This window comes from Narcine bancroftii, chromosome 7, assembly GCF_036971445.1.
Source record: "Narcine bancroftii isolate sNarBan1 chromosome 7, sNarBan1.hap1, whole genome shotgun sequence".
Classification (NCBI taxonomy): Eukaryota; Metazoa; Chordata; class Chondrichthyes; order Torpediniformes; family Narcinidae; genus Narcine; species Narcine bancroftii.
The window spans coordinates 177,649,097-177,675,554 of record NC_091475.1 but is presented as its reverse complement, the minus strand read 5'-3'; the positions used below and the strand labels follow the sequence as shown (position 1 = coordinate 177,675,554).

Sequence of the window (26,458 nt, the reverse complement as noted above, 5' to 3'; positions counted from 1 at the left end):
GAATTCTAAGTTTCTGTCTCATGGGATTGGATCTTCAAGCTGAAACTCTATACTTCTTCCCACCAATGCTGCTGTGTCCAACATTTCATAGAATGCTTTTTAATTCATATAAAATTCTGTCTTTTATTTTAATTTAACATCTAATGATACCTTAGCCTAATAGCCTGAATATGCCTGAAATTGTCTGATCTCAGAAGCTAAGCAGCCTCAGGTCTGGTCAGTATTTGGAGGGGAGACTGCCTAGGAACCCCAGGTGCTGCAGGTTTCTATGAGGGGCGCTGGAGAAAGTGGAAGACAAAATTTCATGTATGTTACCTTCTGTGCAGTATTACGTGACAATAATGGAACCTGAAAGAACTCACACAACCAGACAGGTTGAGCTCAGTGAGCAGACTAGTTTATTGCAGGCTGCTGAGCTGTACTTATACTCCCAGCCCTGGCTGAGAACCGCACTGGAGGGTGCTGATGTCACCCGGGCATCACGTGTTCCCCAGCGCGGACTTCTGAGCCCCGTGCTGGGAGGAAGGGAACACCCCTGATGGTGTCATTTTGGCTGGCTGCCCCTCCACGTGACTTACAAGTGGGGCCGGTTCGCCCACCTAGCGGTGAGCCGCCACACAGCCACCCCCTCCCCCCACAACTGGCGCCAATGTCCTTTTTTTCTGGGTGACCTCACTTCTTGGGTTGGGGTATGCCCATGGGCTCAGTGGGATCGAGATGCGCTGGCTTCAGCCTGCTCACGGTAAACAGCTCCCACCTGCTGTCAATGTCCAGAGTGAACATGCAGCTGGAATGCTGTACAACCCTGTATGGCCCCTCGTATGGTCGCTGCAGAGGTGCCGCGGTCGGGCCCCGCCGAACTAAAACGTACTCCACGGAAAGCAGTTAGACAGGAATGTGAGACGGGTGGGTGCCATGCCTGGGCAGTGGTGGGGGTTCAAACGAGTCCAAGCATGCCCTGAGGTGAGGAAGTAGTTCATGCGGCAACCACTAGAGATTGTGAGGTGCATTGATGAACTCACCACATAGTGCCAGCGGTGCACCATAGACCAGCTCAGCAGATGATACCTGCAGATCTTCCTTGGGAGTGGAGCGGATGCCCAGGAGCACCCAAGGCAGTTCGTCCACCCAGTCAGGACAGGTGAGGTGGACCATGAGTGCTGACTTAAGGTGGCAGTGCAGACGTTCGACCAGTCAATTGGCCTGTGGGTGGTAGGCCATGGTGCAGTGTAGCTGGATCCCCAACCTGTTGTCAAGCTGTGCCCAGAGCGCAGATGTGAACTGGGCGCCCTGATCACTGGTGAGGTGGTTTGGGACGCTGAACCGGGCAACCCAACAATGCAACAGTGCTCAGGAGCAGGAGTCGGTGGAGGTGTCTGGCATCGGGATTGCCACAGGCCAGCGAGTGGTGCAGTCCACCATTGTAAATAGGTAATGGTTGCCCTAGGAAATGGGTAAGTGCCCGACGATGTCCACATGAATGAGGCTGAACCTTTCCCGGACGTGCTTGAACCTGTACGGACACCTTGGTGTGCCTGTGCACCTTGGACATCTGGCAATGGGTGCATGTTCTGGCCTAGCCCGCGATCTGCTTCGCAGCCCATGCCATACGAAATGTTCTGCCACCGTGGACCTGATGGACGGATGTGAAGTGTCGTGGATGTGACAGAAGACCTGCCTGCACTACTGCTGGGGAACCACTGGTCGTGGGGTGCCCATGGAGATATCGCACAGGATGGTGTCTTCGCCGCTCGGAGTCGGGAAGTCTCGGAACCGCAGGCCCGTGATGGCAGACTTGAAGGCCCTCGTCTCCTCATCAGACTTCTGGTCCTGGACGAGCTGGTCGAAGTCGAGGCCGGGCGTCAGTGCGCAGATGGCTGGTCGCGAGAGTGCATCAGCAACCAGATTGTCCTTCCCCGCCTTGTGCTGAATGTCGGTGGTAAACACCGACATGAAGGAGAGGTTACATTGCGGGGGGACCGACCAGGGATCCTTTGCCATCGCAAGCGCCTGGGTGAGGGGTCTGTGGTCAGTGAAGATGGTAAAAGTCCTCCCCTCCAAAAAATAGCAGAAATGCCGCACCGCCAGGTACATGCCCAGTACCTTGCGGTTGAAGGCACTATACTTGCGATCCAGCGGGCAGAGCAGGCAGCTGAAGAATGCCAGTGGCTTCCAATGTCCATTCACCTGCTGCTCCAGGACAGCACCTACGGCTGTGGCAGAGGCATCAACAGAGAGTGCCATATGCAGGTCGGTGTGCGGGTGGGCGAGCATGGTGACCTTCGTGAGGGCATCCTTGGATTCCAAATGAGTGTTTTGTGCTTGGCTACGATGAGGGCGAATAGCGGCTGCATGATGCACGCAACTCCCGGGATGAAGCGGTTGTAAAAGTTGATCATACCTGTGAACTCCTGCAGCCCCTTGAGGCTGTCTGGGCTTGGGAACTCCTGATAGCGGAGACCTTTGCAGTGGCTGGTGTGGCTCCTTCGGTTGTGATGGTATGGCCCAAGAACTGCATTGACTCTTTCCCGAATTGGCACTTGGTCGGGTTGATGGTAAGGCCGAAATCAGCCAGCCAGGAGAAAAAGGTGCATAGGTGGGCCTTGTGTTGCACCTGGTCTTTGCTGGCGACAAGGATGTCGTCCAAATAAATAAAGACAAAATCCAAATCCCTACCCACAGAGTCCGTGATGTGCTGGAATGTCTGAGCGGCGTTCTTGAGCCCGAACGGCATGCACAGGAATTCCAACAAGCCAAAGAGGGTGATGATGGCTGTCTTGGATATGTCCTCAGGGTGCACCAGGATCTGGTAATATCCACGCACTAGGTCAACCTTGGAGAAAACCCTCGCACCGTGCAGGTTAGCCGTAAAGTCTTGGATGGCAGGGATGGGGGTAACGGTCAGGAACTGTTCCCTCATTGAGCCATCGATAGTCTCCGCAGGGACGCCAGAGGCCTTTGGGACCAGGTGGAGCGGCGAGGCCCATGGGCTGTCAAATGATCCCCAGTTCCAACAGATGCGAAAACTCCTCCTTCGCTTCCTAGAGCTTATCAGGTGGGAGCCGGCGTGCCTTGGCATGAACCAGTGGGCCCTGGGTGGGGATGTGTTGGAACACCCTGTGGCGTGGCGAGGCAGCAGAGAACTGTGGCTTGAGGAGTGTCGGGAACTTGTCCAGGATTCGCTGGAACTTGTCTCTGGGCGTGCTGATCGTTGCCATTTGTGGTTGCTCCAAGCGGGAGACGTTGAGGCGAACGCCCTGGAAGGTACAGGCGTCCACCAGGTGCCTACCTCGAATGTCCACCAGAAGCCTGTGTGTGAGGAGGAAGTCTGCACTCACGATGGCAGTAGGGAGGGACGAGACGGTGTACCTCCACGCAAAGTTTCGTTGGCCGATCTGGAAGTGGACTGTCTTGTCTCCATACATCTGGATTTCTGTTGTGTTGGCCGCATGGAGGGGTGGTCCACGAGGTCAATTCCTGGACTCGACAGCCGTAGCTGGGATGAAGCTGATCTGGGCTCCAGTGTCAACGAGGAACCGCCGGCCTCTGACTGAGTCCCGCAGGTAGAGGTGGTTGTGTCCTTGGCCAGCCACCGAAGCCATTAACAGCAGCCAGCTTGGTCATTTCCCTGGAATGAGCAGGGCTGATGACACTTCTGAGCCTTGGCTCCCCAGCACTGGTGGTAGAAGCAGAGGCCTGGAGCAGATGCCCCCAAGAGCCCCTGCAGGGGCCGGATGCTCTACCGCAGCACTAGGGGTGGGCTTGGCATGGTCAGGCCTGTGCCTCGTGACCTGCTGGACCTCTGATCCCTCCGGGAATCATGCAAGCCACAGCTCTTGGGTCATCTGGGTGACTTTCCTCGGGTTGGTGAAGCTCTCCTGAACGAGCAGCGGCCAGATGTCCCTGGGCATATGGTTGAGGAAAATGCGCTCGAAGAGTGGGCAGTTGGTGTGCTCACCCGTGAACGTGAGCATCTCATCCAACAGCTCCATCGGGGATCTATCCCCCAGGTCGTTGAGGTACAGCATCCGAGCAGCACACTGGTGTCTGGATTGTCCAAGGGATCCAGTAAGCACTCACTTGATGGTCTTGTATTTGTCTTCGGCGGGTGGGTGCTGAATGAGGTGCAGCACACATCTGGCGGTGGCCTGGTCCAGGGCAGTGACCACATGGTAGAATTTGGTCGTGTCAGACGAAATCTGGCAGAGGTGAAACTGAGCCTCTTCGTGGCCGAACCAGGTCTCCAGCTCCTGAACCCAGAATTCAGGCAGTTTCACAGCACTGATCCCAGGTTCACTCATGATGGGTTCAAAGATGTTTGAACCAGTCAGGGTCACCAATTTTAGTGGCAGCTGCACTGCTCCTGCAATAACACACACACAACCAGACGGGTTGAGCTCAGAGAGCAGATTAGTTTATTGCAGGCTGCTGGGCTGTACTTATACTCCCAACTCGGAACCTGGCTGAGAACCACACTGGAGGGCGCTGACGTCACCCAGGCATCAGGTGTTCTCCTGCAAGGGCTCCTGAGCCCCGTGCTGAGAAGAAGGGAACACCCCCTGACGGCGCCATTTTGGCCGGCTGCCCCGCCACGTGGGTTACAAGTGGGGCCGGTTCACCTGCCTAGTGGTGAGCCGTCACACCTTTACCTTTACTAATATCATAGATTACTATTTCAATCTTTTTCTGTTTCATGTCCACTTTAAAATTTGGGATTCCTATGGCAGTTTAATTGATGTCAAGTTTTCACCTTGACATTAACCTCTGTAGTGAAACTGTAAAAAGTCAACTTCTATTCACATGTTCAAATTTTTTCCATTATTAATCTTTTGAAAACTTTCCAAACATCTTCGTTTCCAAAACAAAGTGGTAAGGAGTTGCTATTTAAAGTCTTGGCTGTGAAACTGCAGAGTGCCATTTTTTTTTCTGTGTAAAGTTGAATGTGAAATGTTAGTGTATATCTTTAGTTAGATATATTGTCAGTTAGATAGGGCAGTTCCACCCATCAAAACTGTGAAGAGTAGCAGTAATCTCAATTCTTCTTTAATGTTGATTTGATGTCAACCATCCTAAATTAGGCCACAAAATCCATCTAATGCTATAAAACACACAAGGGATCCAGAAGTTTAGCTGACATGTCTTACTTAGATGAATAACTGGGATATGTGCAAGTTATGAGATGTGAGCATGAGGCTTGATGGGTTCTGTAGTGGGGGTATCGAATGTCAGCTGGGGGTTATGATTGTTAGAAGTTGTTAAAAGTAAGTGATGAGATTATAAGAGCAAGGTGTGAGAGGACATGTGCCATTATTGGAAATGGGACTAATTAATTAGCCTTGAACACATCTTTGGCTTGGCTTCGCGGACGAAGATTTATGGAGGGGGTAAAAGTCCACGTCAGCTGCAGGCTCGTTTGTGGCTGACAAGTCCGATGCGGGACAGGCAGACACGGTTGCAGCGGCTGCAGGGGAAAATTGGTTGGTTGGGGTTGGGTGTTGGGTTTTTCCTCCTTTGCCTTTTGTCAGTGAGGTGGGCTCTGCGGTCTTCTTCAAAGGAGGTTGCTGCCCGCCAAACTGTGAGGCGCCAAGATGCACGGTTTGAGGCGATATCAGCCCACTGGCAGTGGTCAATGTGGCAGGCACCAAGAGATTTCTTTAGGCAGTCCTTGTACCTTTTCTTTCGTGCACCTCTGTTACGGTGGCCAGTGGAGAGCTCGCCATATAACACGATCTTGGGAAGGCGATGGTCCTCCATTCTGGAGACGTGACCCACCCAGCGCAGCTGGATCTTCAGCAGCGTGGACTCGATGCTGTCGACCTCTGCCATCTCGAGTACTTCGACATTAGGGATGAAAGCGCTCCAATGGATGTTGAGGATGGAGCGGAGACAACGCTGGTGGAAGTGTTCTAGGAGCCGTAGGTGATGCCGGTAGAGGACCCATGATTCGGAGCCGAACAGGAGTGTGGGTATGACAACGGCTCTGTATACGCTTATCTTTGTGAGGTTTTTCAGTTGGTTGTTTTTCCAGACTTTTTTGTGTAGTCTTCCAAAGGCGCTATTTGCCTTGGCGAGTCTGTTGTCTATCTCATTGTCGATCCTTGCATCTGATGAAATGGTGCAGCCGAGATAGGTAAACTGGTTGACCGTTTTGAGTTTTGTGTGCCCGATGGAGATGTGGGGGGGCTGGTAGTCATGGTGGGGAGCTGGCTGATGGAGGACCTCAGTTTTCTTCAGGCTGACTTCCAGGCCAAACATTTTGGCAGTTTCCGCAAAGCAGGACGTCAAGCGCTGAAGAGCTGGCTCTGAATGAGCAACTAAAGCGGCATCGTCTGCAAAGAGTAGTTCACGGACAAGTTTCTTGGTGTGAGCTTGCAGGCGCCTCAGATTGAAGAGACTGCCATCCGTGCGGTACCAGATGTAAACAGCGTCTTCATTGTTGGGGTCTTTCATGGCTTGGTTCAGCATCATGCTGAAGAAGATTGAAAAGAGGGTTGGTGCGAGAACACAGCCTTGCTTCATGCCATTGTTAATGGAGAAGGGTTCAGAGAGCTCATTGCTGTATCTGACCCGACCTTGTTGGTTTTCGTGCAGTTGGATAATCATGTTGAGGAACTTTGGGGGACATCCGATGCGCTCTAGTATTTGCCCAAGCCCTTTCCTGCTCACGGTGTCGAAGGCTTTGGTGAGGTCAATAAAGGTGATGTAGAGTCCTTTGTTTTGTTCTCTGCACTTTTCTTGGAGCTGTCTGAGGGCAAAGACCATGTCAGTAGTTCCTCTGTTTGCGCGAAAGCCGCACTGTGATTCTGGGAGAATATTCTCGGAGACACTAGGTATTATTCTATTTAGTAGAATCCTAGTGAAGATTTTGCCTGCAATGGAGAGCAGCGTGATTCCCCTGTAGTTTGAGCAGTCTGATTTCTCGCCTTTGTTTTTGTACAGGGTGATGATGGTGGCATCACGAAGGTCCTGAGGCAGTTTTCTTCGGTCCCAACAAAGCTCGAAAAACTCATGCAGTTTTGCATGCAGAGTTTTGCCGCCAGCCTTCCAGACCTCTGGGGGGATTCCATCCATACCTGCTGCTTTGCCACTTTTCAGTTGTTCGATTGCCTTATATGTCTCATCCTGGGTGAGGACCTCATCCAGCTCTAGCCTTAGGGGCTGTTGAGGGAGCTGGAGCAGGGCGGAATCTTGGACTGAGCGGTTGGCACTGAAAAGAGATTGGAAGTGTTCTGACCATCGGCTGAGGATGGAGATCTTGTCGCTGAGGAGGACTTTGCCCTCTGAGCTGTGCAGCGGGCTTTGGACTTGGGGTGAGGGGCCGTACACAGCCTTTAGAGCCGCGTAGAAACCCCTGAAGTCGCCAATGTCTGCGCTGAGCTGGGTTCGTTTGGCGAGGCTAGTCCACCACTCATTTTGGATCTCCCGGAGTTTGCGCTGAAGATGGCTGCATGCGCGATGGAAGGCTTGTTTCTTCTCTGGACAGGACGGCTTTGTAAGGTGAGCCTGGTGGGCAGCTCGCTTCTTTGCCAGCAGCTCCTGGATTTCCTGGCTGTTTTCGTCGAACCAGTCCTTGTTTTTCCTGGAGGAGAAGCCCAGTACCTCTTCAGTGGATTGCAGTATGGTAGTCTTCAACTGTTCCCAGAGGGTTTCAGGGGACGGGTCCGTGAGGCAGGTTGCATCGTCGAGCTTTGCTTTGAGGTTTGCCTGGAAGTTTCCTCTCGCTTCGTCTGACTGCAGGTTTCCAACATTGAACCTCTTTCTGGGGGCTTTACTGTTCCTGGGCTTTGGCTTGAGGTGAAGGTTGAGCTTGCAGCGAACCAGCCGGTGGTCAGTGTGGCATTCCGCGCTAGGCATGACCCTGGTGTGGAGCACATCTTGTTTGTCATTTTCTCGCACCAGGATGTAGTCCAGGAGGTGCCAGTGTTTGGATCGGGGATGCATCCAGGTAGTCTTAAGGCTGTCCCTCTGCTGAAAAATGGTGTTTGTAATGACAAGCCGCTGTTCTGCGCAGAGCTCCAACAGGAGGCGCCCATTGTCGTTGCACTTGCCGACGCCATGCTTGCCCAGGATTCCTGGCCAGGTTTCTGAGTCTTTGCCGATGCGAGCGTTGAAGTCGCCATGGATGACAACCTTGTCGGCTGTAGGGGTGCGTTGGATGAGGTTGCGCAGGTCAGTGTAGAACTTGTTCTTTTCTGCTGGTTCCGCCTGGAGGGTTGGAGCATAGACACTGATGAGGGTGATGCAACGCTTGTTTTGAAGGGGGAGTCGCATGGACATGATTCGGTCCGAGTGGCCTGTCGGAAGGTTTTCGAGTTTGGAGGCAATGAAGTTCTTGACCATGAAGCCTACACCAGATAGGCGTCGTTCATCCAAAGGCTTGCCAGACCAGTAGAGTGTGTAGCCCGCGCCGCGTTCTTGGAGGCTGCCTACAGGATCATTTAATTACTCTTGACATTTCCAAAAACTCTGTTCTTCCTCATCAACCTGATTGGCTTCTTATTTCTTTGAACATTGACACTTTCCTGATATAGCAAATATAAAGATACAAAACCAATATTTCAGGCTTGAGCCCTTCATCAAGGAATTGGTTTGAAACTTTGGTTATGTATCTTTATCTTTGCTATGTAAAGTACACTGGCCTGCTGAGTTTCTCCAGTATGGTGTTTTTACTTCAATTACAGTGTCTGCAGAATTTTTGTTTTACACTTTCCTGATATAGTAAAATCCCCATTATTCCAGCACCTACGGGGATCGCAAATTTTCTAGTTGACCAAGATTCACTCGTACACTGCCTAACATCTGGATTAAGAATACACCTTTTAAAAGACAAAAGACAGTGCAAAATGTAAAGTAATTTGAAAAAAAAACAGTATTGTCTTTAATTATGTAAATTTTACTTTAATCAAGTCATTCCTGTAACTTACAACATTTAAATTTGAATCCCGGTCATTGGCGCTGTAACAGCTTTGCACTAGCCACTACGGTAACCATGCTCCCATCATAATTAAACCCTCCTCCCCAATTTACAGATAAAGCCTAATACTTAATACTAATAAAAATATAGACTCTTACTAGGCAGGGACAGGGAGACACTTTGGGAGAGTCACTCCAGTGGTGAGTGGCATCGACCAGCTCTTTACCCTGCTCTCCTGGTCAGGCCCTTGGCGTAACCCGACTCACCTCCACAAAAGTGTCTCAGTCAGACCCTTGGCGCAACCCAACTCACCTCCACACAGTATCCCGATCAGACCCTCGGCACACCTTCCTTTAAATTTGAACCTTGGTCGCTGGCCCTGTAACATTTTTCTGTTAACTGTGCAGCTGTCATAATTACCCCCCGCCCACCACTAAATTTACAGATAAAGCCTTACTAATAATAATAATTTACTAATAAAAATAAAGGCATACCAGGCAGGGATAGGGAGATGCATTGGAAGAGATGCCCCAGTGGAGAGTGGCACTGGCAGCTCTTCATCCTGGGTGCCACCATTTTATTCAAACGCAACTTTATTGAAACTTTATTCAAACAGCTACTGTGGGCAGGGCACAAACGGGGCACTCCGCTGGCTGAATGTTTGCTCCCAAGGGGTTGTGTCTTGTTTTGGAGAACCTTTACTTTTACAATTTTAAACATTTATTTAGAACTTTATTTACTCTTATTATTTTAAAAGTTTTTTTAAAAAATGTATTTCATTGAGGTTTTTTTTTGCCATTTGTTTGAGTTTCTGGTTGATTGAGCACCAGATAATGGGATTTTACTGTACTCAACATTTCATCAGTATAAGGACCCCACATCTGAAAATTACGATGTTTTCTCTTTATTTTATTCTTGCATAGATTCCAGGAAAAAAGCTTTAGGATACCTTTCAGCAGGGGTGAGATACAATGAGCTCCTCTCGTTTAAGAGATGCAGGAACTTTTTAAATCTGTGCCAGTATGATAAACAGTAATATTGCAGTTAGTACTGAATTATCGATATGAATCTGATCGCAGCTGAGAGCACTAATTTCATGAAGAATCTGCAGCAAGTGAAGCTGGAGAGGGTTAATTCTGTTAAAAATTCTAGCATGTTTTCCAGTACAGTCCAATTTCTTGTCTTGAGTCTTAAATGCTACTCAATATTAAATACCCTGGTTGACAAAGAAAATTCAAACAGTGGCTCAAAAAATGAATAATGTAATATATATAAAAAAATATATATATATATAGTACTTGTATTGGTGAAAGTAGTTATTTAAAATTGATATCTAAATTATTAGATTAATTCTGTCTATAAAGGATACAATGGGAGAATTTGTACTCCCTAACCATTGCTGATGTGTGGGCCAAAATAATGACATCCAGTCATTCATCTAACCAGATTTGGAATTGGGAATTCAATTTTGCTCAAAAATATTCAAAATGAAATCAAAACAATTGCATGATTGCAACTGCTGTTGGCTTCAGAATCCAATGCTTGGCCTGGTCATGCATGCAAAATTATTTCCATAAGAACACAAGAGAATACGAGCAACAGTAGGCTATCACTCCCCTCATGTCCGGCCTACCTTTAATATGATCATGGCTGATCTATGCTGGTACCAGTTCTGTCCCATTTCTATATACCCCTCCACCTCTACTTTAAATATTTCTAATGATCCAGCTTCCGCCAGCCACCAGGGCAGAGAATTTCAGAAATTCACCACCCTGTGCAAGAATAAATGTCTGCATACCTCGGTTTTAAATGACTGTCCCTTATCTTGTAGTTATGCCCCCCAATTTGAGATTCCCCACGAGTGCACACATTTCAATATCAACCCTGTCAAGTTCCCATTTGCTTAAGAGTGGTCGCTCCTCATTCTTCTAAACTCCAATGAATACAGACACAAACTCCAGATCACACATGTCAAACTCAGGCCCGCGGGCCAAATTTGGCCCGTGATATAATTATATTTGGCCCGCAAGATCATATCAAATAGGTATTAGAGCTGGCCCGCTGGCCACCGCGCCAGTATAGCGCATGCACAGCTAATATTACAAATCCCAGAATGCTTTGCAAATGCGTTGGCGCCGGCCCGTCAGCCCGCTAATCGCCCCCACCTCCTCTCTTTCATTAGCATCTGCGACCTGTCGCCCAACTCACACGTAATAAACCCCTTTCGAAAAATGGCCAAACGAAAGACAGAAAACAGGACCTTTCAAGACAGGTGGGAGGCAGACTATCTGTTCATCATTTTAAAAGACAAACCTGTTTGTCATTGAAGCAAGTTGTTTTTTTTGACTTGTTGGCTTGTGAAAAAAAATACATTTAAAAGGAGCTTAAAGGCTATTAGAGAAATATTATTTATTGAATATTTTATTTCTCATTTGTTAATGCTTCTTCTGGAAAAAGTTTAACCAAAACTATAATTAAACATTTATTTTAATAAGAAAAAGTTTAACATTACATATGTTGAGAGAAAACATGCAGATGTTGTTGAAAATTTTCAATAAATATTTAGTTTGGCCCACGACTTAGTCCAAGTTTTTAATTTTGGCCCTCTGTGAATTGGAGTTTGACACCCCTGCTCTAGATTCTCTTGGGTAGGAAAACCCTCTCTTCCCACGAATTAGCCTGGTGAAATTCCTTCACCAAAGTTACTATATCTCTTTTTTGGTCTGGGGAATACGAGTCAAGGATCTATCAAATGAGCATGCTCAGAAAGATTCAAACCCTGTATCAGCAAAAACTCAATGCTGGAGAAACTCAGTGAGTCAAACAGTGTCCTTTTTTCTAGCAAAGATACTGCAAATCAGAATCAGAATTTATGGTCCTGAACAAGACACAAAATTCAGTGTTTTGCAGCAACATTATAGTGTAAATATTCATATACACCACTTTTATAACAATACATTAAAACCAAAACTAAAATAGTGTACAAAAAGTAAGGCAGTGTCTTTTGGGTTCATTGATTATTCAGGAATCTGATGGCAGCAGGGAAGAAGCTGTCCTTGTGCTATTACGTGCTCCTCTTTAGGCTCCTGTTCCTTTTTCCCAATGGTAGCAGGGTGAAGAGGGCATGGCCTGGCTGGTGGGAGTCTTTGAGGATAGAGGCTGCTTTATTAAGACACCGCCTTATGTAGATGTCCTCAATGGAGTGAAGGCTAGTGCCTGTAATGTTGCAGACCGAGTTAACAACCCCCTGGAGTCTTTTCTTGTCCTGAGAGTTGGCACCTCTATACCAGACAGTGATGCAACTAGCCAGAATGCACTTAATGGTACACCTGGAGAAGTTTTTGAGAGTCTCCTCAGACTCCTCACAAAGTGTAGCCTCTGGCAAACCTTCTTCATGATTGGATGGACATGGAGGCTCTAGGACAGATCCTTGGAGATGTTAACATCCAGGAATTTAAAGCTCTTCACCCTCTCCACTACTGAGCCCTTAATGAGGACTGGGTCATGTTCCCCTGGCCTCTTCTTGAAGTCTATAATCATCTCCCTGGTCTTGCAAACGTTAAGCGCTAGATTGTTGGCATGACACCACTCAATGTGCTGATCTCTCTCTCTCCTGTACACTTCCTCATTGCCGTTTGTGATTCTGCTGACAACTGTGGTGTCATCTGTAAACTTGTAGATAGCACTGGAATTGTTACGGGTATATAATGAGTAGAACAGTGGGCTAAGCACACATCCTTGGGTGCACCTGTGTTGATAATCAGGGAGGCGAAGACGTTGTTTCCAATTCATACTGACTGCAATCTTCCAATGAGGAAGTCAAGGATCCAGATGAAGAGGCTTTGCCTAGCCCGAAATGTTGGTTATGTATTTTAATCATGATAAAGTTACATAACAGATACAGGGTTTGAAGTATTCAGATGTAAAGGGAGAGAGGTTTGAGGAAGTCAATGTCTACACAAGATTTCCTCAAATGAAGTACAAGAAGGTACTGGGGAAAGAAAGAGGATATCAGTAATTTCATATGACAATTTTCTGTGGGAAAGGAGAGAAAAACGATTGAAGGAAATTAAGAGATTAGCAAATGAACTTATTTGGACTTATTTACTGTTCTGGTTCCTGAAGAAATTTATACCATTATTCTTATAACATTGGGTGTTGATTGGATACATTTAAAATGGAAACTAAGTTAACAATTGCATATTTATACACTTAACCAACTAGTACAGGGTCTTGTGACTCATTCATCTTTAATAAATAACAGCCCCAGGTAGTTATCACTGATAATGCAATATATTCTTGGAAATTGATAATGAATCATAACAATTGTATTATAAGACTCAATTGCAATGAGTCATGGTAATAATACTCAAAGTTCAGGTCTGTTCATGAATGGTGAAAAGCTCATCTTCTGGTACACAAATTTGCACCTGCCTTCTTTCTGACCATTTAGTTCATTGTTACTGCAGAAAGCTGAATATACTCTTCAGAGAGCAGCAAACCAAAAAAACCACTATTTGTTTTTGTTCAATATGGTAGACAATGAGGAAATTTGAGAGCAAAAAAAGATGATTTTATGTCAGGAGGTCAAATTACAGCAAATTGGCCCAAATAAACTGATAATTGATCAAAAGAAAAAGTAGACGAGGTATTAGAACCTGAATTACTTCTATCTAAGACATTTATGTGAAATGGGACTGGAAAAAGGAAACTGTTCTTTAAACAAAAACATAGAGACCAAATGTCACTCAGGAACCTACAGACTTACAAATTTGACAGCCGTTGTCAGGAAAGTTCTGAAAACATTACTCAGATCATTGAGGAGCTGGACAGAAATCTAATAATAAAAGAGGCCAACTGTTGTTCATGAAATGAAGGTTTTGCCATTCTCACCCACTGTTTTCTTTGTCAGTTTGAATTATGGATGTAGATAAGGAGAAACAGTCAGCGTTGTTCTGCATACATCTCATAGGTTTTTGATCTGACATGAAACATAAATGAGAAGAAAATGATAGGCATTGAAAATAAAAGACCGAGGATCCTTACTGAAAATAAATTGAAGCTGTTGCAACACTATTCAATGAATAAATCATGCATAAAGATGTGCAAGGATGCATTGAATGTAAATATGGAGTAGAAACAATGTGGTAAATTTTATTAATCTCATTGCTGCAAAATATCATTTACGCCGATTAAGAAATATGCAAGTTCCAAAATGTATGCCATATTCAAAATGTTTCATGCCATTTTCTTCAGTGGAAAAAAATCTTGCTGCTTGCCTGTACTTTCTAAATTGCAATTTACCACTGCTGCTATTAGTTCAGTTTGAAGATTCATTTTTTTGTGAATCTGATTACACATTAGTAAATCATTTGAACTTGCTGGCTTTCCCTTTTTCCAATCAATCTAAATTCTAATGGAATAACTGCTTTATGAATTAGAATATTGTGCACCATTTCCATTGTTGGAAGTTAGCAGCCAGGGTGATTGAGGGGACTGAGGGATTGAATTATGGGAATTATTAGTAAATTGGATAATTTCTCACTGGAATACTGAGTGTTAAAAGCTGATATGATTGCTAGTTTTATAATTTTAAATAAACTATGTAATGTACATCATGACAAGCTATTTCAATTGGTCAAAACCAGTCAAAGTCAAGAATGATGCACTTGGAGAGATAAATTCAAAACTAATTTCATGGGATATTTTTTGTTGATCTTATTGTTGATCTATGCCCAAGGACTGGTGAGTGTCAGGAACTGTGCTTCGCTTCAGGGGAGTTTAAATTGAAACGGAGCGAGAACCTCGGCGACTGGTTGGAGTCCATGAGACAGCAGCAAATAAAAAGGGAAGCTCAAGCAGAGTGGCCTTGGTAGAGTGACCACTGTGTGAGTGGCCCAGTGTAGGAGTGGTGAATTAGAGGCTTTGGCTCAAGATAGTTCACTGAGCAGAGAGTGAGGATATGCTACAGGTACAGGCAAGACCAGGTAAGATCTTTTCATAGTAACCCAGAATAATAGTGGAGATGGCAGCTAGGGCAGTGGTATACTCTAATTTCAGGTTATAGGAAATCTGGGACAGCACAAGTGTCTCTGATGACTACCCCTACAAGAAGTGCATCCAGCTTCAGCTCTTTTCAGACCATGATAAGGAACTGGAGTTTGAGCAGGATGAACTCTAGATCATTTGGGAGGCAGCGGGGATGATAGACCAAAGCTACAAGGAGATAATCACACCCAAGAAGCAGGTAGCTGGGTGACTGTTAGTGAAGGGCAATAGGCAGTCAGCACAGAGCACCCCTGTGGTCATTCCCCTCAACAATAAGTATACTGTTTAGGGTGGAATATCTACCAGGGATAACTCATAGTGGTCAGTTCAGGAGAGCTATAGTCATTAGGGATTCGATAGTTAGGGGAACAAATAGGGGGTTCTGTGAACATCATTAAGACTCCCTGATAGTATGTTGCCTCCCAGGTACCAGATTCAGGAATGTCTCAGATTGAGGACACAGCATTCTCAAGCAGGACATTGTGGTCCATGTTGGTACCAATGACATAGGTAAGAAAAGGGATTCTATTCTGAAGAGGGAATATAGGGAGTTATGAAGGAAACTAAAAGCAGGACCTCAAAGGTAGTGATCTCTGGATTACTGCCCTCTACATCGAAGGGACTGGACGCAGACTGGGAGATTACTTCGCTGAGCACCTTCGCTCTGTCCACATAAATTACAGGGATCACCCAGTGGCCAACCATTTTAATTCTGTACCCTACTCCCATGCTGACATGTCTGTTCATGGTCTCATGCGCTGCCAAACCAAGGCCACCTGTAAATTGGAGGAGCAATGCCTAATATTCCATCTTGCACTCTCCAACTAGATCGCATTAATATCGACTTCTCGTTTCTGCCTCTCTTTTCTATCCCTCTGTCCTTTCCTCCAGCTGTCCAACCCCCTTCCCTCTCCATTCACAGAGCTATCCCCCTCCCCCACTTTCTCGAGTGCTCCTTCCTTTATCCACTGATTACTTCATCTGTGAGCCTGTGCTTCTCCCCCCACCATTTTATTCAGACACCTGTCTACGTTTTGCTCATACCTTGATAAAGGGCGCAAATCGAAATGTTAGTTATGTATCTTTAATCAGGGAATTGAGTTCAAGAGTTCTATAAAACTCTGGTTAGACCACACTTAGAATTTTGTCCCTAGGAGGTGAAGACATATTAGTGATATTTCAGGCCTGAGCCCTTCCTCAAGGTATATTGTGTTCAGTTCTGGTCGTTTCATTATAGTAAGGATGTGGAAGCTCTGGGGAGGTAGCAGAGGAGATTTACCAGGATGTTGCCTGGGTTGGAGAATGTGTCTAATGAGGCAAGGTTAACAGAGCTATGGATTTTCTCTTTGGAGTGAAGAAGGATAAGAGGTGACTTAATAGGGGTTTACAAAATTAAGAGAGGCATAGTTAGGTTGGACAACCAGCATCGTTTTCCCTCAGGGTGAGAGTAGCAAACACCAGAGAACATCTGTCCAAGTGAGGGGAGGAAGGGGTAAGTTTGTGTTTTCTTTTTAACATGGAGTGTAGTGGGTTCCTAGAATGATTGGAATGACATGGATTGTAGGCTGGTACAATAAGGATACTTAAAAAAACTCTCATACAGGCACACAGATGAAAATAAAATAGAGGGTTATAAGGTAGGGAAGGTTTAGATTTTTGAGTAGGTCTATATAGGTTGGCACAACATCACGTGCTGAAGGGCCTGGACTGTGCTCTATTGTTCTATAAGGTGAAAGTGAAAAGAAAACAGCATTTTTTAAAATAAAAATGAGACCGTTTGTGTCATAGCATATGAGTAATTTGAAACATGATATTCAAGAGGATTGGATCAATGATTCCCATTGCATTCTATCATTTGGGTTTTCCTTGCATCATTTCTAGGTTGCTGAAGATTAGTTAACAGCAATTGATGTCTAATGAGCCTGTTTACTTTGAAGGGCTGACTGCAGAAATGTTGAAATGGTGATTCAGAATGGATCAAAAACATACACTGCTCCTCTCTCTCCTGATTTCTGAAATACTTATTGGAAGGGAACCAAGTCAACTTCTTTGAGCTGTTTGAGAAACTCGGAAGGTTAGACAGGATCCATGGATAGAAATGGTCAGTCAACATTTCAGGTCGAGACCCTTTATTGAGTCCGAACTTTATGCGAACTGACCATTTCTACACGTGGATGCTGCTTGATCTGATGAGTTCTTCCGTTAGTTCAATGTTAGCTCAAGATTCCAGCATTAATTATGCCTCTTTGATTGTGTTGAAAGGGCTTTTATTTGAGAAACAATTTTGTCATTTGCTTTTAAGGGCAAGATGTTATCCTCCAGGAAGGCAACACAGATACAAACCTTCCTTGTTTTCAGTCTCTATGGAAGAGATTTTACCTTGTAACAATTACATTTCCTCATTTAAGGATATTTTCATTGTCTTTAATCCAGAACACTGCACTAAAGGCCAAATAATTTTGCTTTGGCACTCTACAGTGGGAAAACGGATTGCCACATTGGGTATTGGTCCCAATAGCGTGATGGATGCACACATCCATAAAGCTTTCTTCTCTCACCAAATTTTGAATGATTACCTCTTTCACTTCAAATGTATCAAGTTGATTCTTGTCATCTTTTTTTACAGTAAGAAATAAAGCAAACTATCATCTACTTATCCCTCAACAACTCTGAAGAGACAGTATGTGGGAATGCATGGGAAATGAAAATAATTAATGCAATTTCAGGTGAGGGAAAGGACAAGGGCCCAGAGTACTTACAAATACAGGCATAGTTAATAACTTGGGTTCCATTTCAAAGTTATATATTCTGTATTGACTGACAGAGTTCATAATAAATCTACAATGGAAATGCCCCATGCAAAATTGCACTCCAATTGCATCCCTCTAATAATGGTGGTGCTGCCCTCTCTCCACTGAGGATATGATGGCAGTCTGGCAGATTCATAGCCTAGTAATTTAAAATAAAATCAAAGGGACTGAGACCAGAACTTGAAATTACAACATGCACTTGACAGAACACACACAGACATTATTAATGTAATTTCCACGACCAATCAGCACCAACTGTGTGGCTTATGATCGGTATCTAAACGTTGGCCTAATTTTATGCATGATTAACTCAGCTCAAGCCAGCTGACGAAAGTCAGCCTACAGACATTCTTTATGGATGTAAATGGTTATTCCATGGATTAAAGTTTAGTGCTAGTCATGGCTGAATGCAGGTGACAGAGGGCACACAAAATCCCACTGCATTCCTACTGGCCTTCATAGTCGAGAACACAAGGGAGTTCCTCTACCCCATGGACATCAGGCAGCCCTCCAGGAACTGCAAAGAGGCAGAGAGAGAAGGCAAATGTTGAATTGAATGTTTGAGGAGAAGGAGCAAGAATGTGCATTTAATACCAAGTAACGGCTCCACACACCATCAAGTATATCAAAGACATTTAATCCCGTCTACAACGACATTGCCACCTTTCACATCTAACAATGTCTATTAATGATTGAAATAAAAAGACAAATGTATCTCACATATGCACCTTCCTCTAAGCTGTCATGCATTTGCATATGTTGCCATCAATTCAAACATAACAAATATATTACCCATTCACAATACATGTCACTCACTAACACGATTCCCTTGAGTGGAATACAATATTTGCCAGTAACAGTAAGCTGGTGCAGTTCCAATGACTCAATTCTGTGGGAGATAGCAGCTGGACATTGTTGGACAGGTACTATAAAGTTAACCTTCAGCAGTCATACAGATACAATTGAAGATAGTGTGATGATTGGACTTAAACCTCAATAAAATTCCACTTCCGTTTCATCTCACTCTCCCTTTAGATTTACAGAAAGGTACAAGCTTTTATCTTTTACTCTGTCCTGCAACCACTGACCCTACCTTGTCCCACCACAACAACCTCACTATCTTTTCTATTGTACTATTCTCAAATTCAAAAGTGGACTGTGGATACCACGTGAACAAAGTTCCCAGAATAGAGTCGGGAATATAGTCATAGTAGAAAAGGGCAACAGAGTTTCAGATGAACTTAATTTTCTGAGCCTTCTAGTGAAGTAACAGACCATCCAGTGGATGACTGTACAGCCCAGCCTGGAGGCTACAAAAGTACGGATGGAGGTTTAAGTCACACAAAGGTTAACAAGCAAGAAGACAAATTACACCATGCAGGTAGGAGTTGGTCTTGTAAAAAATCAGCTTGGACTTAAGTTCAGTTAAGAATCTGATAGGATACAATGATTTAGTTGGAGAAGAGTTCACAATTTGTTAAGTTTAAGTTCATTGTCAGAAACATTAATACAATATCCAAATGCAATGCAAATCTTAATGCTGCAGCTTCCCAGGGACATAAAACATATAACACACAAGAGAAAAGAGATAATAATAATAATCATAATAATAATAATAATAATATAAAAAGAGGAAAAAATAAAAATATTCACAGTTGGTTTTAGTGCAAAAGATTATCTAAGTCAGTAGTGCAGACAGACGTGGTCTTGAAGAGGTGTTATGAAGTAGACAGCAGGAAGGTTCATGAGTCTGATACCTGTTGGAATGAAACTGCTCTTGAACTTAAAGATGCTGGGCATCAAGCTTCTTCTGTACCTTCTGCCCCAAGGTAGCAGTGAGAAGAACGTGATGGGGATCTTTTATGATATTAACATGAGGCAGCACCCCGCAAAGATATCTTCAACAAACTTCTACAGGCATACTATACGAGTTGTATCATGGCCTGGTTTGGCAATACAAGTGTCTAGGAATGCAGAAGGCTGCAGAATGTAGCAAAGACAGCCAAGCCCATCACAGCCTCTGACCTCCCATCCTTTGCAGACAGCTATGTGAGGCACTAACTCAAAAAGGCAATCAACATCATAAAAGACCACCATCACTCTGGTCACAACCTCTTCTCATTACTACCTTCGGGCAGAAGGTACAGAAGCCTGAAAACCAGCACCTCTAGGTTCAAGAAGAATGTATTTCCAAAAGCTATCAGACTCTTCCACCTTCCCTTGGTACACTAATCGTGAACTGTCTGTGTCACTTTTTTGCACGATGATTACTGTGAACATTTATTATCTATCCTATGTATTTATTATCTCTTTTAGTTTAATTCACTTAGTTTACTTTTATAGTTTTTCTTGATAAGTACCTGTTCAGCTGCAGCAAGAAAGATTTTTGGGCAGAAGCACATTGTACAGTGTGTCACAATAAATTAATCATTATTATTATCAATGGCTGGAGATTGGTGACCATGATTGACTTGGCTATTCTACAGGCTCCTATGTTCCAGGGCATTCATTTCCAAACCAGGCTGTGTTGGCAGGGGGCAAAGAAGTTGATGGACAAGCAGAGTGAAAATCAAAGGCCAATGTAGTGAAGAGTTCCATTGTGCTAAGAAATAGATGGGGCCCCAACCTTAAATCTTTGGTGTATATTAAGAAAAGTTGTACTTATTTCAGGTCATAACTAGGGTAACAAAGACCGTTGAAAGCACCAATACATTTCTCCAAGTGTTGCCAACTATGTTACTGCCTTTTAAATAAAATTGCCCTTAAAAAATAATTCTGGGTTTTCAAAGTCAGACATCTAATGCAACAAAATTACATAAATTATTTTACTCCACTAAAATGAAATAATTCATTTATATTATTTATACCAGCTATCCATCATATTTCTTTTACACCTTTGTTCCATAAAAGTAATAACATGAGAACCTTATGAAAACAATGGCCTTAAGATTTCATACCGTAGTCATTAATTATTTTTTTTCTGATGAAAATAAGTATTTATAACTCCCACAATCAGATGGGCAGTAAACGTGAAATAAACACTATAACTAGATATGAAACGAGTGAAGAAATAAAGTCAGGAAAAGAGACAAAGGATCACTGCTCTGTGGCAACTCAGTCACACCCCAGAGCCTCATGTGACAAACTGGAAATGTCATTTTTAAATTAATTATAGCATTCTATGTGACCCTGACCTGAGCTTCCTACCCCATAACTAATTCACCAGCAGGACTGTTTACTTCCATCTTCATAACATGGCCTATCTCTCTTCTGCAATAGTTCATCTGCCATCAAAACCTTCATCCCTTTAAATTATCCATATATTTTGGTGGATTGGTTCAGGAACGCAGCCTCAGACTATAAATCACACATCGAAGATTTGCCCGGTATCAGCAGCTTTCTGCCCAGCACATGCATCAAGGTGAGAAAAGAACAGCCCATAAAGAACGACAGGAGCACCAATCACCTTCATTGGGCCTATCTGCATGATTTATAGTAGCATTACACTTCAGATCAACAGCATTTGTTTCATGATTATAAATCTTTAAAGACTTCTTGCTAGACTAGTCTGTAAAACTTAACCACTCTATGTAAATTTGAGGAGCACTAGCTCACCAGTGAAAGACCTACAATGTACCAGCTGTCAGCATTTTGTAGCAGCTTGCATCCATGCTGTGTACAGACTTTCATACAAAGTGCCATTCTTTCCATTATTTCCTCATGCCATAAATAGGACATAAATTAAATGTTGTTGCCATGAATTCGTTAACAGTATTAGAACTTCAACACAGGATGATTTATTTATATATAATACATTAGCATACAGATAGACCGACTAGAATCTGATCTTCAAAGGCAATTTCAAAAGATTTTCCGATATATCAATTCAATGAGCACTAGAATTTACCCGCTCAGGTATAAATTCAAAACTCTGCCAACAACATGCCGCTAAAAATAAAGCCAGCTTTCAGCGCAGCATACATTGTTCTTTCACAGTTCTTTGTATTGCTAGTGAGCAACCATCAAGCTATTTTCATCGTTCTCCAGCCCACAAAGACTCCACAAGCTATTGAAGAGTGCGAGTCTTTTGTCAGCATTCAAGAATGCAGCACTCTCACTTTGTCACATTGCTGGTTTTTGACAATCTTTGATTAGCATATTCCTCATCAGCCAACAGTACCTCCCAGAGTTATAAACAATCTATTTATGTGTCCTTTTCAGTTCACACCACACCTAATGATTAGGATGCAGCATATGCTAATTATATCACATTTTGTAGAGGAGATATGAACGGCATTAAAAGAGCTTTGAACCAATTAAGCAGGTTGGAAGATAAAGATTGGTGACGGTGAAATATTCCATAAGATGGAATGGTTTCAGCATCCCAGTCAAAACAGGATGATTAATCAAATTCTAAAACACTATGAAGCATTTAGAAAACAAACTGGAAGTAATTAAAGAATAATTAAGAATCAATATTCAGGATACTATTTCTTTGTAGAGAGTCACAGAGTGGTCCTTCACCCCAACTAGTGCATGCCAACCAATATAGTATTCTGGGCTCATTTCAACTAATCCAGATCCTTCATCACTCTGTCCCATTGCATACCTAATTTTTTGGTGTCATCCACAAATTTCCTAGTCAAGTTAACTACATGACTATTCAAATTGTTAATGTAGATAAAAAGCACCAGTGGACCCAGTACTAACCCCTGTGGCACACCTCTGGACACAGGCATCCAATCAGAAAAACATCCTTCTACTATTACCTTCTTTTTCCTTCCACTGTCAGTTATGAATCCAACAGCCCAGCTCACTTTGGATCATGAGATTTAACCTTCCAAACTAACCTAAAATGGGACTTTATTAAAGGTTTTGATAAAATCAACCTATATAATGTCCACTGCCCTCTTGGTCACCTCTTCAAAACGTCTTGTCAGATATGTGAGACACGATCTCTCTGTCACACATGAATCGTTGACTACTTCCAGTCAGTGCCTGACCATCTGAATGCCACTAAATCCTGTCCCTTAGAATCCCATCCAGCAATTTTCCATCCACCTATGTCAGGCTCACTGGCGTGCAGTTGTCTGGCTTCTCCTTGCTACTCTTTTTAAATAATGGTGCAACATTGGCCTTTAATCTTCTGACCCTTCACCCAAGGCCAACAATGACGTAAATATCTCGCAAGGGCCTCCACACTTTCTTCGCTAACTTCCTACAAGTAGGGAGAATGCCCTGGTGATTGTCCATTAGAATATATTCCAAGGCTGCAAAGACCTCCTCTCTGGTAGTTGTAACATGGTTCACCACTTTGCCACTTGTTTTCTCCTATTCCTCAGTTTCTGTGATCTCCTCCACTGTAAAAACTGATGAGGAATAGTCATGCAAAATCCCACCCACCTTCAATGGTTCCATACAAAGATGGATGGCCTTATTGATCTCCACAAATTCAATGAGTGAGACCAAAATGAAAAAGACATCATCTGAATGACAGGTAACACTCCTGCCATGATATCTTTTTCTAATTAAAATGCAAAATTACTATGAGGAAAACAAACTTGGTCAAATATCTGAAATAATTTAAATTCAGACAGCTGTGATTGGCAAATACAGCAACTCAACCAGTTGTACAGTGTGCACCTAAGCACTAGATTGAATAGTGCCTTGATTTTGAGTGTTACACATTCTTTCAGGGTCTTCTGTTTAGACCATTAGATCCGTGATTTTTATTTAGGGCTACTCTGCATCTGGTGAGTGACACAAAGGAGAAGTTGGAGGCATATGGTAATGTCCAGTGAGACTGCTCCCGTGATCTTCACTTGGAGTACTGTGTGCAGTTCTGGTCACTCGTATACAAGAAGGACATCAATAAATTGGAAGAGCTGTAGGGAAGATTCACGAGGATGTTGCCAGGACTGGAGGGCTTGAGTTATGGGGAGAGGTTGAATAGGCTGGGTCTTTATTCTCTGGAGTGTAGGAGGCAGAGGTATGACCTTATAGAGGTTTTTAAAATCATGAGGGAACTTAATAAAGTGAATGCTCTCAGTCTTTTCTCCAGGGTAGATGATTCTAGAACAAGAGGAGATAGGTGTAAGATGAGAGGGAAAATATTTCATAGACAAGAACTTGTATTGTAAATACCCAAATTGTTTTCCATTGAGGCAACATAAAATAGGTGTGGGGCATAAATACAGGAGAAATCCACAACTATGGGTGGAATACACTGGTGGGTTACTAGGACAGGTAGAAGTCTTGTTGCCATAATAATTATGGGTCATTAGCATTTTCTAGACCTCTACTCTCAGCCTTCTTTACAAGAACAGATTTCCCCTGGTCCCGACTTTCCACCCACAAGCTTCTGTATTCTAACTTCTGCAATATCTTGATTGTCATGGACTGGGGAATGGGGAAGATGTTTCACCAGACACTGGGTATATATGTGGTCCCTCACCTTTGTGTTTTATTTCCTGTCCATGGCAGCTTTTTCTTCAGTTTCAGTGGGTGCCAATGGAGAGGGCACTTTAAGCCTGTGACAGCTTTCCATGATGACCAATGACAAAAACATCAGAGCTGTAATCTCAGCTAGGAACTGTCTTGCAGATCAAATCTTATCAATTAAAAAAAAAGATAAATTCAATAGTTTTTTTTGAGAGTTCCTCAATTCAGGCTGAAACAGAACACAAATTGGACACGTTAAGAGTGAGTGAGTAAAATTCAATTTATAACCACTTGTTTCTCACACTTGCGCAAGGCACTACTCGAATATATCCACTTATTCTACCTTGTTTGTAATAATCTTATTGCCTCTAAATAAAGAAAAACATTGTCAAACATCTTAAAATTGAGCTCTTTTAAAAGCGGTGAATGTGTTTGTGGGTAATGTCGAATTAATTCCTAGACAACAAAAAAAAGCCACTTGTCTGGTGTTTAATCTTCATTTTGTGGGGCTGCACAAAAGATGTTATTAAATTCTTGAAATTATGAACAATTGCATATTGGTTGAACTCATAGTTCTGTTGTGTGACTGTCCATTAATTTCTGATGTTACCTGGAGGAGCACATTTAAACAAATTGATGCTTTTCTCTTTCTGTCATGACATGGACATACTCCTTGTGTTTTTAATCTCAAAGATAAGACGGTAGGAAAATACAATGAAACTCAGTGATGTGGAAATCTTTTCCAGTAATGACTTAAAGATTTTTTTTATTTTGGAGAATTCTTCAATAAAAGTCTCAACATTTAGTTTATGTAAAACAGACATTTATTCATTCCTAATGTTGACATATCAGCTATCTACTGAAAAGTATCATTTCAACTTTTAAATACTTTCATTTGTTAATACCTTTAAACAAAGTAAACTTTATATTTTTTCTTCAGTTGGAAACAACATGTTTTATATAATAGTAAGGCAATTTTTCAGATCAATTAAAATAGTCTTTTAGATATTAAAAAAACTTTTCTGAATCTTTAATGTCTCTTCCTTGCAAGCAAGTCTCTCCACCTACAGTTGACAAACTTAATGTATTTTCCATGGTTTCATGATTCAGAAACAGGAGTACAAATCCTGCCTTAGCAGCTGAGGAAGATTACTTCAGGATATCAGATAAACAAGATTAAAAAGCATGATCAATAATCCCACTTGTGAGTGTTTCTTAAATGCCATCTGATTCACCAATGTCTTACAAGGAAGCAAATATCTACCATCCCTTCCCTGCCTGATCTATATATGACTGTATCCATCAAAGTAGTTGACTCTTATTGGTCTCTAAAACTACAATTTGAGGAGGGTCTTTAATGCTGGCTTCACATCCTGTGAACTAATAATTATAAATTTGGTATTTTAGTGCCTTTGAATCCACCTGCAATTAGCTACCAGATTTAATCATGTCGTATGTTGGACTGGTGAACAGACACCAGGATCTCCCCTATGCTATGCAGCGTTATTGGCAGATGACTATCAGCGAAGGAATACATCACACGCTACAACTACTCCAGCAGAATGTTAAAAAAAAACAGAAATAAAAATACTTCTATTTATTTCTTATTGGAATGAAGATTATAGAGTTATTCTCGATTATTTCCCCTGAATTGCTGGAATATATTACTGCAGGATGTGCTTGAATAAGCCCATGTTTGCTTTTCTATGATGTTAATTTAATCAGTCATCATTTGAAATGGGTGGCATGCTGTGGTGAGCAGAAGAACTTATATCATACTTATATCTAAATGTAGGGGTGATAATTACATATGACACATTTTCATAAAAGGGGATAGGCCATTTATGACAAAAATTAGAAGAATTTTGGTTTTAAATAGTGGTGAACTTTTGGAATTGCCTACCCTAAAGAGCTGCGTAGGCTCAGTCAATGCCTTAGATGGCAATGAACTTGGAGCATGGTTAAATTCATGGAATGCCAACATTGTGGCTATTACTTGGCTGACACAAGGAGAGGATTGGCTGTTGCAATCATGAAGAAGACTCACCAGCGGCTATACTTCATGAGGAGTTTGAGGAGATTTAATATGTCACCAAAGACTCATACAAATTTCTACAGGAGAGCATTCTGATATCAGACTGGTTGCATCACTGTCTGATATGGAGGTGCCAATGCACAGGATAGGAAAAGAAAACAGAGTTGTGAACTCAGCCAGTACCAGCATGGCAACAGTTTTTACTCCATT

At 43.2% G+C, this 26,458-nt stretch overlaps 1 protein-coding gene across 13 annotated transcripts in view; it reads right to left on the bottom strand.

Moving 5' to 3' along the window:
* Window positions 1–26,458, bottom strand: part of wasf3b (WASP family member 3b) — a 246,852-nt gene that overhangs the window by 22,307 nt on the left and 198,087 nt on the right. For 4 of the 13 annotated variants that reach the window (XR_011342246.1, XR_011342244.1, XR_011342248.1 and 1 more), the window contains 2 exons: window positions 24,227–24,382; window positions 13,000–13,895 (listed from right to left, as the gene is read on the bottom strand). The gene's annotated coding sequence lies outside the window, so the exon portion shown is untranslated. Of the gene's footprint in view, window positions 1–12,999; window positions 13,896–21,546; window positions 23,845–24,226; window positions 24,443–26,458 lie in introns of those variants that run through there. The other 9 variants (XR_011342250.1, XR_011342249.1, XR_011342251.1 and 6 more) reach the window with 7 other exon arrangements.